The sequence below is a fragment of the Lissotriton vulgaris genome, unplaced genomic scaffold (assembly GCF_964263255.1).
Source record: "Lissotriton vulgaris unplaced genomic scaffold, aLisVul1.2 SCAFFOLD_914, whole genome shotgun sequence".
Classification (NCBI taxonomy): domain Eukaryota; kingdom Metazoa; phylum Chordata; class Amphibia; order Caudata; family Salamandridae; genus Lissotriton; species Lissotriton vulgaris.
In genome coordinates this window covers 136,334-141,570 of record NW_028254243.1, presented here as the reverse complement: position 1 = coordinate 141,570, position 5,237 = coordinate 136,334, and positions in this window count along the sequence as shown.

Here is a 5,237-nt window from a genome sequence, read left to right as displayed (position 1 = left end):
ATTTTCTTTCACAAAAGAAGTCAAATTAAATGCAAAAATATAACTAGACCCCTACTAAAACTGCAGGCCACCAACCACAATAAATATTAAAAATCTAATAAAAGTACAAATAAATCCACATGCATGCCCCAATAAAAAAGTAAAACAACACCCTTATACACCAGTTTTTCAATTTACTTGTGATATCTCAAAAACAAAATGCACTTCCTTCTGGTTTGAAAATAAAAGTAAAAAAAAACTACTCCAATGGCCAGTTTGGGAAGAAAATCCTCTCAGCTGCATTCTCAAGCAGAAAAGATGCTCAACCGCTCCGTTTGTGATCACAATTGGCATTCGGATATTAGATAGGTGCTGTCACAGCTGGAAGCCATTCAAGTGAGGGTAACGTCTTGCGTGCACTCGCTAGCGGCTCGATAGTCTTGACGTTTGCTGCTGGGAACCAAATGAAAACTCAAGAGCGAACAGAAAAATACTGCACTTCGCACCTGAATGGCAAAAATCAGGAATTTCACATTCCTCCAGGGAGCGCAGAGTGCCCGAATTCTGCAAACTCCACGAGCAGAGTAGAGTTTACTGCCCGGGATTCCGAATGCATAGGGTTCCATTGAAGAAAGGGGTTTCTGGGGAAAATCTGGCACCCTGTGGCGGGCACCCCCTGGTGCCTGCCACACTGTGCATGGCTGGTAAGGAGAGACCCCTGGGTACCCCCACTGGCCCAGTTGGTAAGGCTCTGGGTGCAGGGGGGCCCCGCTACAGGCACCCATATTCTGATTCTGACTACTGATTCGAGTCAGATGGCACAATTCGGAAATGCTGTCCGAATCCAGCATGATACACGGTCATTTGGAAATGCGACCCGTACAGACTTATAATTCTGCTCTGTATGGCTCGGTCTCACCAAAAGCTGTTGGGTTCAGATTTGAATATTCCTAACTCCTAACTCACATCAGACTCAGTCAGTTGGAAACCTTTCTGAATTGGTCGGAAAGGCATGTTCCCCATCTGATTAGGATAGAGCAAATGCCATTAGGATGCCTTCCTAACCCCGTTGGAATCGGTCCCTTAGTGTCATTATCAAGGAGATTAAGCTAATAATTTTGCAAAGTTTGCTATATGCAAAAACAAAAAGGAACATCAAACTTCAAAACCGAAAGGGACGTGAAACTTCAAAAAATCTGGAAAACTGTTCTTTCAAAACAAGAATAAAATGTTACTTCTTTCTTTGAAGTAATTATCCAAAAAAATAAAAAAAATATAGCTCATAGGGCCTCATTACGATAGCGTTGGTGGGGATCCCTCCACATCATAATGCAGTTTTCCCCCGCCATATTATATTGGTGGGGAAGTGTTGCATTCCGAAAGACTGACTGCCATGGTCCAGATGGGCAGATCAAACCTGTGAGACCAACTACTAATCCCTGCATTGTGGAAGTGCCTGTCAGGCACCATCCTAGTGTTTATGATATCCCTTTCTCCCAGTCATTCTGTGATGGTCAACCCGTCGCAAAATGGCTTTCAGAAACAGATTTAGGGCCATAAGCATACCCCCCTTAATCCCCAGGGCAAGGACATGTACCCGGGAAGCACCCATGGTGCCCCCTTACATATCCCTGCACCATTTTGCAGGCACCGCATGGTGCCTGCAACATAGTGCAGGGATATGTCTGTACCCTGTTTTTGTACTGCTGCGAGGACTGCTGACCGCATCCCCGCCACAATACAAAATATAGAAAATGCAACCGCCATGGTGGGGGTCACATCATAATTCTGATGGGCGGCCGGTCTCAAATCCGATACGATGGTGGTTGGACAGAAGTCCATCCGCCATCGTAATGACCCCCATAGTTTTTTAGCAGCTCTTTTGATTCCATCAGTTCATATTCTTAAACTCTTTAGTTTAAGAATCTTTTTCAAAATTCAAAGTGATAATGCCACTGTCAGTCTTTTCTCTAAATGGGCCTCATCTTCCTTCAGTTGTTTTTCGAAAATAAATTGGCAACAGTTTATTCAACTGAAAATCTCTGTGTCTGACCCTTCTTCAATCAGACACAGATGCTAGATGTGCCCATGCAGGTGAAATATGCTTTCTGTTTGTAATTCTCCTTCTCGCTGGTCTTTTAGAATATGGAGACTCACTTTCACTGTTCTATGAGTCAATTTAGGGTATTTCAGGCTCTTCTTTGTCAATCATTCTGCCACAGCTTTCCTTTGCAGAATTGATTACTGCTGTTGTTGCATCAACTTCTGCATTTTCACTTTTAACTATTGCTGAATCTACCCACTCGCTGATGGAATTGAGCTTTGATCCATGTCAGCAGCTTGACTCGCTGTCAACTGCTTTCTTCCTCTGGGAGTTTTGAGACACGAATATTCAACTGCAGTCTTTCATTGGCCCGATCAGAGACTATTTCTTCTTGCTGCTGCTCGTGTCTTTGCAACAGCTTTTCTTTTAGGTCTTTGAATTGAAGCCAGCCACTGCTACTGGAACCTTCAACAGGTTCTTCACTTTCATCAGAAGTGACTTCACCAACTTCACCAGTTTAAAAATACCCTGCTCCCTGAATCCATGCTGTGAAGCTGAGCTTGACTCTTAGAATCAGTGGTTGTAGTCACCATTTCTCATATTCAGTCAAAATATTGAGTTTGAAATGTTGACTTATACTAATATCAACAGGAAGAATATCGTGGTCAAGAATATCGACTTTAAGTAAAGAAATATTGATTTTAAAAATATAGAAGACATTATTATTATTTGCAAAAATGTATTTGTTTAAAGTATAGATTTTTTAAAATTAGTATTTTAGTATATATTTTAAATGTATGTGATGTATATTTTGTATATGTATTGTTTGTTTTTTAAAACATGTGTTACATGTTTTGTAAAAAATGTTTATGTACATTTTGCGTTTTTTAGTTCTGTAGTGGGTTGTGGGGTTATAGAGAAATAGTGTGGGAAGAAATGTATTTATAATAACTTATTGAGTATATTTATTTATTAATTTTTTTTGATTGAGATGTTATATTAATTGTCTTTTTATTTGTTTGGGGTAAATTTTAGGTGCGGACTGTGGGGTTTATAGGGGTAAGGGGTGGGAAGTATTGTATGTTCAATTCATTCATAATTATGACTAATTCGTTATTAATTAATATTAATCATTTGACAATTAATGATGTCAATACTGTAATTAAAATTAGGTGCAGGTTGTGAGATTTATATGGGTAAAGGGTGGGAAGTAATTATTTTTCATTTAATTCATAATTAGTTATTACTTGATATTAATTAATGATTTCACAGTTATTCATGGTAATTAATATTAGGCATGGGTTGTGGGGTTTTTAGGGGTAAAGGGTGGGAAGTAATATATTTCTAATTAATTATTAGTTATAACTTATATTAAATAATTGATCATTAATTAGGGTAATTGTTTAATTATTTTTTTGTGTGGGTTTTGGGTTTGTAGGGTTGAAGGATGGGGAGTAAATTATTCATACTTACTTTATAATTAGTTGTTAAATACCATTAGTTATTTAACTGTAAAAGTTTTTTAATTGTGTAATTCATTTTTTTACAATTTAATTTTAGGTGTGGGTTGTGGGGATTAACTAACACCTAATCTAACATGGATCTTACAACATCATACGAATTGTAATACCACCCATGCTTTCTATATGATCACTTGTCCTTGCAACCTCAAGTATATAGGTATGACCTGTCGCAAAATCAAACAGAGAATCAGTGAGCATAAGAGAAACATCAAATGCAAAAACGCCACAGCAAAAATGAGCAGCCACTTCATTATTACCAAACATACTATTGATGATATCAATTGGGTGGTCCTTGAAACATTGATAACAAAAAACCACACCGCAGAAAAGATTCTCTATAAAAAAGAGCAACAATAGGTGCACCGCCTCAAAACTTATGAAAGAGGGCTGATTGACCATATTGCTCAGCAAACTATCTTTTGCTGACCATAAGTACAAACAACTAGCTATTCTCAATCAAACTGAGCATCACTATAGAACTATACCAGTTCAAATAATTAATCTGCCGCTGAAGTATCAACAGCTTAACATACAAGACGACTACGACACCTAAAGTAGCAATCAACCACCAAGGATATGCCTTTTCACACCTAACATTCAAATAATAAATAAACACTCAGTGTACATTTGTCATGAAACCATAAAAATTTAAGGAACCTATAAAATAACCAACGCATTGCTGACAACATAAATGAGTTCAGTCTATACTACATTATAAATGGACCTCCGGTTTTGTATAGCCGTTATTGACTGATCTGATCATTTTGTACTAAAAGTAAAATGAACAATTGGGTTGAGTCTCTCTACTAACCCCATTCATGGCATGACCTCAAAACATGCTCTGCTATAGGCCTGTGTCACTAGGGCACAGGAGACGGAGCGAGCACAAGTTGTGACCTCGCAACCACAAGGTTTGTCAAATGCAATGAGAGGCTGTTACAATTTTATACACGCTCCGCGTACCAATTTACAACTCTTCCCTCCTTGCCCACGGAAAATGAACTTTGAACTCTGATCGTCCGGCGAGGAAGCTGCTATTCAATGTATTCGTCTTACGAGTAAATGCGGCAAGTGCCGATTTACAACTTGGTATTATTTTTAAGCTGAACAGAAGCAGATAATTTATCAACTTTTTTTAACCATTATATTCAGAATAGCAATGTTGTTACGGCTAAGACCAAACAAGCATGAGAACCACAGAATCACAATAGAATAATTATCTATCTGTTACCCCATATCAAAGGCACGCTTTTCGTGTGTTATAAATAGCACACCACTACTAATCTATTTACTACAAAATGGGGAGGAGATTCCTTGTTTCTTGCTTAGACATTCCCTCAATATGACTTAGGAGCACAGCAAATGGTCTACCCCGGTCAATTTATTATAATCAAGGTAGACATAGGATAATTGTAGACCTTGACCTATGGACTCCAAGGCAACTGAAAAAGTATAAAAACCGTAATATCAAACAAGTAGCCTATATGATCTGTTGCCAGTGTAATCTGCGATATGTAGGAATGACTACTAGAAAAGTAAGAACAATAACCAGCAAACACAGGAGCACCATACACTGTAGATGCAGTTGCACAAAAAAGGCTGACCATTTTTTATCCGCAAGACACACAGTAAATTATTTAAAATGGATCATTTTGGACTGCAGAGAAAATTAATCTAGAAAGAATCCTATA